Source organism: Stomoxys calcitrans, chromosome 1 (genome assembly GCF_963082655.1).
Source record: "Stomoxys calcitrans chromosome 1, idStoCalc2.1, whole genome shotgun sequence".
Lineage (NCBI taxonomy): Eukaryota > Metazoa > Arthropoda > Insecta > Diptera > Muscidae > Stomoxys > Stomoxys calcitrans.
In genome coordinates, this window is record NC_081552.1 from 66,926,834 (window position 1) to 66,936,140 (window position 9,307).

The 9,307-nt window shown below is 40.4% G+C and overlaps 1 pseudogene; it reads right to left on the bottom strand.

Annotated features, from left to right (window-relative positions):
* Window positions 1-1,443: 1,443 nt before the first annotated feature.
* On the bottom strand, window positions 1,444-2,809 carry LOC106095240 (uncharacterized; annotated as a pseudogene).
* Window positions 2,810-9,307: the final 6,498 nt, after the last annotated feature.

Consider the following 9,307-nt stretch of genomic DNA (forward strand, 5'->3'; position numbering starts at 1 on the left):
GCTCTCCTCCTTGCCCTGTCTCTCTGGGATACGCAATAAATTGACGGTTGAACAACCTGGCGCATCTCTTCGGATCAGTCACGGTTAAGTCGCCGAAAGTGACTGAGGTCCTGTTATCCTGTCTAGCGGGGTTCGAGAGTGACTTAACAGTAGACCACAGCTTGCCTACACCGGTGCCTAAGTTACATTGCTCCAAGTGTTCCAGCCACAAACTCCGCTTATATTCCTTGACTACCCCGTTTATTTCCAGATTCAACTCGACAATTCTGGGGTTAGTGGGGTCCGTACAACGAATCCCATCACGCTCGTCTGCGAGTACCGCTGCCTGCGCCGGGAATTACGGCCGCACTTGGAATATTCGCCCGTCTGGTATAAAGCTGCTGCGCTAATGATGTCTTGGAATTTTCTCTCGGCAACTAGCACATCCGAGGGGGTGTCAGTTAACTGAAGCGGCGATTGTTGGACTCTCTGAAGCCAGCCCAATCGCCTTTCTTTTGATTGATAAACGTCCGGCGCTCATAGGTTATGAAGTGGTCTGACTCCAAAGAGATTACGGCTTGCCAGGATGCGTTACTTAGGAGATCAGGGGATGCAATGGAAATGTCTGGCGAACACGTCCTCGTAATCCTAGGGGGGGCATCCTCATTCACCGCGCGAAACGTGGAGCCTTCAATCTCCTCTGCCAAAGCTATGCCCCGCTGGTCTGCCATCCCGTCCAGAAATGTCCAAAATGTGGCCTTCAGAGTTTTAAAAAATGTAGACCTCTATTTGGTGGGCATGGGTTTTAGCTACAGAAAAGCTTATCTTATGGTGGAATAGTACTCTCCTTTAGCTTTCAAAAGATATAAATTTTTTTGAAAAATGCCGCCCAGAGATGCCCAAGCTAAGATTAGCATGCCCATTCAGAAAAAGTTAAATATCTTGACTTTTATAACGAGTTCATTCAAAATCATTCCATTTGAAAGTCACTTTTCTGCTTTAATCTCGTCCAATCTCTGTCCAACATGTAGCAACAAAAGTTTATAAAAATGTAGGCCGCCATTCTGTGGGTGTGGGTTTAGGCTACCGAAAAGCTGGTCATATGATTAAATAGTACTCCCTTGCCTTTCATACATGCCAAAGTTTTGAAAATGTTCCTTCTAGAAATGTCTAAACTGCGGTTCGTATACATAACCTTAAAAACAAAATATCTCGATTTCTGTAGCGATTTCTGCCCGAAATGCCCGAAAAAAGACTCTAAAATTTTTTGCCAAAAGTCAATTCACGGCTGTACAAATGAAGCTATAACAATGAAACGCATTCTTCTCGCTGTAAGCTTTCTTTGGATACCAAATTTTAAAAAATCCGCTCAAAATTCCTTGAGATTAATTAATTTAAATTTTTTTTAAAATTTTACACATTTCTGGTTCATGTCTCGGCTAAAATAAGTTGAACTTTAAACCCTTAACTATTAAACCCCTTCAACTTATTTGCATATACTGAACCTACATCCAAACTTCTCAAAGCATTGGTTAAATAATCGATGTGCATTTGCAATTGGATGATGAAGCACAACATGAGCCCACCGGCCATTATGAATGCCACTCCTGCCAACGAGGATTGCAATTGGCACATGTATGCAAAAACGAAATTCCACCATGTCCTCGAATTTTCCCTCGTTTGCCGCAGATGCCAGGTGTTCGATTGATAACGATACATCTGGAGCTCCGGCGACAAATACTGATAGAGTATTTCCGTAATGGCAGGGAATTGTAGAAGCAGAATATCATTGTGACCTTCATTAGAGTGCACGAGGTTTGGAACACGATAAAGGCAGGATTGAGCTGGAAAATAAAGAGAGTGTAAGGAGAGACCAGAAAAATGGTACTGAATTCAAAAAGGCATAAGGCTGGGGAATAATGAACATGAAATTTGCTATATCTGCTATATCTTATTCGGAGTTGGGCTTGGGTTGTTACCCGACCATCCCATTAGGAAACAAATCAGAGGTTAAATAAATTCTTACATCAATGAAAGCTGCCCGATTCAAATTTAAACTCAACGATAAAGAACCTCCTGTTTTATGCCGATACCCAACGGCGTGAAAAATTGCACCTTTTTGTTGAGAAGTTGTACATACATGGCTGAAATACTCACAAATGTTGCCAGCATTATTTGGGCGTAACCACCGCTTAAAAAAAGTTGTAAGATGATCTCCCCAGTGGGACTTGAACCCGGGCGCTTGGGCATGACAGACGGACATGCTGACCTATACGGTGGCTCCCTATTCGAAGTTTTCGGCCTCAACTCTTTCCCGCTTGCCCTCCTTATCCTACTTACCCAACTGCTGACAAAAAGCGTCCCAATCTTTTACTCCCTCCCGCTTGCCTTCTTTTTTTCGTACACACCCAACTGTTGCCTTTCACTGTAAAATATTTCCTGCAATTCTTTGAATAACATGCCAATGTGTGCGCCATGCCAAAATAACAGAAACATTTTACAAACGCCCACCATGGCAAATGCCATTATGCCGCCAGTCTCGGATATTTGGGCTGCCAGCTCAACTCATCACCATCGACAGCACTGGTATCATCGTCATAGGAAAATTGAGTGTGTTGAAGTGCCCACAGATAGATTACAAGCCAACATTATGATAAATAAAATTCACAGCACCTAATTTGAATCAGGCTCTTATCAGCAGCCAGTTCACGTGATTATGGCGCTGCCGGTTGTAGCCATAATGGAGCTCACCGATTCCAGCACTCCATCCAAAGGTTTCAATCATGGCCAATTTAACAGCAATATTCGGTTATTGCATAAAATCCAAAAGTCGATTTCATTGACATGTTCTATAAAAGTCTGCATGTGTTAAATGGCTTTGGCATTAAGTTTCGGCCAACAAAAAAGAGCATGAGAAGGTTGTGTATGGAGAGTGTTTGAATAACCTTTCAATATTTCCTTAGGAAATCATTGCTCCTTTAGTAATTTTTTTGAAAATTTTTGCTTAAACCAATTAGTTTAAATAATATATGGCTCATCATTAAGATTGTTAAGGAAGAGATACAGGCTTAGTATTCGATTCGAATCGATTTTTACTGTATGTGTAGGTGCAAGATTGCCTAAGTTCTATTGAATTGGGAACATTGTTTCCCTCACAAAAAATCCAAGCAGTTTAAGTCCAGATAATAAGATAAGATAATCAACACTATTTTAGTACTTTGGCATAAAAACATAAGTTGATATTTTGCAGTTATGGAAATTGAACGAGAGGGGAAAATATAAAAGTGTGCTAATTTCTGCCGGACCGAATTTTATATTCCCTCCACCATGGATCGCATTTGTCGGGTAATTTTCCCGATATCGTTTTTTAAGCAAACAAAGGATAGTGGATGAGGAATGATTTACTATTGGAGCTATATCAAGTTATGCTCCGATTCGGACCACAAATGAATTGTATGTTGAAGATCATAGAAGAAGTTATTTTGTAAAATTTCAGCCAATTTAACACCACATTTGACACGTATGTCGAAGGTCATGGGGGATGCCGTTATACAAAATTAGCTGCCCGAACTAAGTACGATTTGGGAGGACTGGGATCAGTGAAGATCTTCATCTAGAAACATCGAGTAATGCGATAGAATCAAAGCAGCTCAGGAAGCCTCCGGCCAGATTATCACGGACTGCCAAAAGGGCCGTTTATTTGAGAACCAGTAATTAAGTAAATCCAATTAAATCTCCACCGGAGCAAGACGGCAACACACGCTTCGATGGATATGGTCACCAAAGGTAATATGGATGATATGGAAAAGAGTTACAGGACTGAACACCCTATCAACCAAGTTACCAAGTTATTCTATGCTAACACGGGAACTCGACCGAGGCCCTGCAAAATTTGCCATAAGAAATTAAGTTATCAATTTTCCCCCAGAGTTGCCAACGTCGACGGTAGAGCAAACATCTCATTATCAGCTTTTCGACTCACCAACACCACGACCCACGTCAGAGCTGCAACAACCGGTATGGAAAGCGAAACAAACAACTAATGAGGTACTAGTAGCGTGCTTTGACCACTTATCGTGTTTAAGTTCCAAAATTAATAAGCGGGCCCAAGCCCTGGAAGAATTCATGAATAATAACGACCTAACCCCTTTTTGGCCCATCGTTACATTAGGCCTTACAAGTAAAAGCGTACTAAGTTCGGCCGGTCCGAACCTTATAAACCCTCCACTATAGATCGCATTCTTCGAGTTCCTGATATCTCTTTTTAGGCAAACAAAGGACAAAAGAAAAGAATTGCCATAATATGGGAGCTATATCAAGTTATGGTCCGATTGGGACCATAATTGAATTGAATTTGGAAACCATAATAGAAGTCATTGAATAAAATTTCAGACAATACGAATAAGAAATGTGCCCTTTAGGGCATCATGAAGTAAAATAGAAGGATCGGTTTATATGGGAGCTGTATTCCATACGGACCATATTTGAAAGTCATGTTAGAAGCCGTTGTACAAAATTTCAGCCAAATCGGATTATAATTACGCCCTATGGAGGCTCAAGAAGTCAAGATTCCAGATCGGCTTATAAGGCAGCTATATCAGGTTATGGATCGAATTGAACCATATTTGGCACATCTGTTAAAAGTTATAACAAAACGCGTCATGCGAAATTTCAGCCAAATCAGATAAGAATTGTGCCCTCTAGTGGCTCAAGAAGTCAAGATTAAAGATCAGCTTATATGGCAGCTATATCAGGTTATGCAGCAAATTAAACCATACTGAGCACAGTTGTTGGAAGTAATAACAAAACACCTCATGCAATTCAGCCAATCGGATAGGAATTGCGCCTTCTAGACGCTCAAGAAGTCAAGACCCCGGATGGGTTTATATGACAGCTTTATCAGGTTATGGACCGATTTCAACCATACTCAACAAGGTTGTTGGAAATCATAGTAAAACTCTTCATGCAAAATTTCAGCCAAATTAAATATGAATTGTGTCCTCTAGTGGCTCAAAAAGTCAAGATCCAAGACTGGTTTATATGGCAGCTATATCAAAATATGGACCGATATAGACCTTTACATAGACCGATATAGACCATCTCCACCGACTTACACTAATAAAAAGTATCTGTGCAAAATTTCAAGAATATAAGGTTATGGATCGAATTGAACCATATTTGGCACAGCTGCTGAAAGTTATAACAAAACGCGTCATGCGAAATTTCAGCCAATCAGATAAAAATTGCGCCCTCTAGTGGCTCAAGAAGTCAAGATTAAAGATCGATTTATATGGCAGCTATATCAGGTTATGGAGCAAATTAAACCATACTTAGCACAGTTGTTGGAAGTCATAACACAACACCTCATGCAACCCAACCGACCTACACTAATAAAAAGTATTTGTGCAAAATTTCAAGCGACTAGCTTTACTCCTTCGAAAGTTAGCGAGCTTTCGACAGGCAGACGGACGGACATGGCTAGATCCACTTAAAATGTCATGACGATCAAGAATATATACACTTTACAGGGTCTTAGACGAATATTTCGATGAGTTTCAAAATGATCTAATATACCCCCATCCTATGGTGGAGGGTATTAAAAAACACGGTCAGCGCTGGATCCGCTCCGCATAAGGTCAAAACCAACTGGAGATATTCTATAAGACACAGAGGAAGATACTTTGGATTGCCCAATCATAGGAGACATAGACGACAATATCCACAGAATTACGTCTGTGGTAGTGGTACGCTTTTAAAGACTCCTGTTCGTTTCGTGAAAAGAAATCAGGCAAGAAAAACTGTAGACTTTTTATACCCTCCACCATAAGATGGGGGGTATACTAATTTCGTCATTCTGTTTGTAACTACTCGAAATATTCGTCTGAGACCCAATAAAGTATATATATTCTTGATCGTCGCGACATTTTATGTCGATCTTGCCATGTCCGTCCGTCTGTCCGTCCGTCCGTCCGTCTGTTTGTCGAAAGCACGCTAACTTCCGAAGGAGTAAAGCTAGCCGCTTGAAATTTTGCACAAATACTTCTTATTAGTGTAGGTCGGTTAGTATTGTAAATGGGCCATATCGGTCCATGTTTTGATATAGCTGTCATATAAACCGATCTTGGGTCTTGACTTCTTGAGCCTCTAGAAGGCGCAATTCTTATCCGATTGTAATGAAAATAAGCACGACGTGTTCTGCTATGATATTCAACAAATGCGCCAAGTATGGTTCAAATCGGTGCATAACCTGATATAGCTGCCATATAAACCGATCTTGGGTCTTGATTTCTAAAGCCTCTAGAGTGCGCAATTCTTATCCGATTGCAATGAAATTTCGCATGACGTGTTTTGTCATGATATCCAACAACTGTGCCCAGAATGGTTCAAATCGGTCCATAACCTGATATAGCTGTCACATAAACCGATCTTGGGTCTTGACTTCTTGAGCCTCTAGAGGGCGCAATTCTTATCCGATTTGAATGAATTTTGGCACGTAGTATTTTGTTATGATGTCCAACAACTGTGCCAAGTATGGTTCAAATCGGTTCATAACCTGATATAGCTGTCATATAAACCGATCTGGAATCTTGACTTCTTATTATCCGATTTGCATGAAATTTTGTACGACGGATTCTCTCATGACCATCAACATACGTGTTTATTATGGTCTGAATCGGTCTATAGCCCGATACAGCTCCCATATAAATCGATCTCTCTATTTTACTTCTTGAGCCCCCAAAGGGCGCAATTCTTATTCGAATTGGCTGACATTTTACACAGGCCTCCAACATATAATTTAATTGTGGTCCAAACCGGACCATATCTTGATATCGCTCTAATAGCAGAGGAAATATTTTCTTATATCCTTTTTTCCCAAAGAAGAGATGCCCGGAAAAGAACTCGACAAATGCGATCCATGGTGGAGGGTATATAAGATTCGGCCCGGCCGAACTTAGCACGCTTTTACTTGTTTGTTTGAATAAAGAACATACTGTAGGTGCTTTTTAAGTGAAATTTGAAGAAGATATGTCGACTTAAACGGGTTCTATATGTACTTCAAAATTGGCAACTTTTTATTGAAAAAAACCCTGGAGTTCTCAAATTCCAAAGTCAAGATCCTCCATTCGGGCACTTGCTTTTTTACTCCATATGTCCCCTAACCATTACTAAATTTTTGCACCTAATAATATTTGTAACCTCCACAGCAATATTGCAATTTTTATACCCACCAATGAAGGATGGGGGTATATTCATTTTGTCATTTCGTTTGCAACACATCGAAATATCCATTTCCGACGCTATAAAGTATATATATTCTTGATCAGCGTAAAAATCTAAGACGATCTAGACATGTCCGCCGTCTGTCTGTTGAAATCACGCTACAGTCTTCAAAAATAGAGATATTGAGCTGAAATTTTGCAGAGGTTCTTTTTTTGTCCATAAGCAGGTTAATTTCGAAGATGGGCTATATCGGACTATATCTTGATATAGCTCCCATATAGACCGATCGGCCGATTTAGGGTCTTAGGCCCATAAAAGCCACATATATTATCCGATTTTGCTGAAATTTGGGACAGAGAGTTGTGTTAGGCTCCCGAACGTCCTTCGTTAATTTGGCTCAGATCGGCCCAGATTTGGATATAGCTGCCATATAGATCGATCCTCCGATTTAGGGTCTTAGGCCCATAAAAGCCACATTTATTATCGGATTTTGCTGAAATTCGAGACAGTGAGTTGTGTTAGGCCCTTCGACATCCTTTGTCAATTTGACCCAGATCGGTCCAGATTTGGATATAGCTGCCATATAGACCGATCCTCCGATTTACGGTCTTAGGCCCAAAAAAGCCACATTTATTATCCGATTTTGCTGAAATTTGGGACGGTGAGCTGTGTTAGGCCCTTCGACATTTTTCTTCAGTTTGACCCTGATCGGTTCAGATTTGGATATAGCTGCCATATAGACCGAACTCTCGATTTAAGGTTTTGGGCCCATGAAAGGCGCATTTATTGCCCGATGTCGCCGAAATTTGTGATAGTGAGTTAAAATATGCCCCTCGACATACTTCTGCAATATGGTACAGATCAGTCCAGATTTGGATATAGCAGCTATATAGAACGATCTCTCGGTTTTTTCGCTGATATTTGGGACAGTGCGTTGTGTTAGACTCTTCGACATGTTTCTGCAACTTAACTCAAATCGGTGCAGATTGGGATATAGCTGCCATGTAGACCGATCTCTCGATTTAAAGTCTTGGCCCCATAAAAGGCGCATTTAAAATCCGATTTCACTTAAATTTGACACAGTGACTTATGTTAGGCTTTTCGACATCTGTGTCTTATGGTTCAGATCGGTTTATTTTTAGATATAGCTACTAAAAATACAAATATTTTGTTATACACAATTGAGCAATGACTTGTAGTTTTTACTATTTAGTCCAAATCGGAACATATTTCGATATAACTGCTATGGGACATAAGGTATGCAACTTCACTGGATTTTGATGGAAGGTGGTTTACATATATACCCGAGGTGGTGGGTATCCAAAGTTCGGCGCGGCCGAACTTAACGCCTTTTTATTTGTTTTTGCAAATTTTGCCCATAAACATTAAGGAACAGGAGCAAACTTCTCATATATCAATGAGTGCAGTCAGATTCAAGTTTAAGTTCAATGATAAGGGGCCTCCTTTGTTTAGCCGAGTCCGAACGGCGTACCGCAGTGCGACACCTCTTTGGAGAGAAGTTTTAAAACCTTCACAGCAATTTACTAAAAACAAGCAAAAGCTTGCGAAATTCGGCCGGGCCTAATCTTGGGAACCCACCACCATGGATTTTTCTAAAAATGAATACAAAATACATTTAGTTGAAGGGCATTATTATACCCTCCACCATTGGATGGGGGTATACTAATTTCGTCTTTCCGTTTGTAACACCTCGAAATATGTGTCTAAGAACCATAAAGTATATATATTCTTGATCGTCATGACATTTTAAGTCAATCCAGCCATGTCCGTCCTTCCGTTCGTCTGTCGAAAGCACGCTAACTTTCGAAGGAGTAACGATAGATTCTTGAAATTTTGCACAAATATATCTTATTAGTGTAGGTTGGTTAGTATTGTAAATGGGCAAAATCGGTTAATGTTTTGATATAGATGCCATATAAACCGATCTTGACTTCTTGAGCATCTAGATGGCGCAATTTTTATCCGATTTGGCTGAAATATTGCACGTGATTTTGGTATCACATCCAACAACTGTGTGAAGTTTGGTCTAAATCGGTTCATAACCTGATGGATGAATGGATGGACGAATGGACAACAAATATTGCCT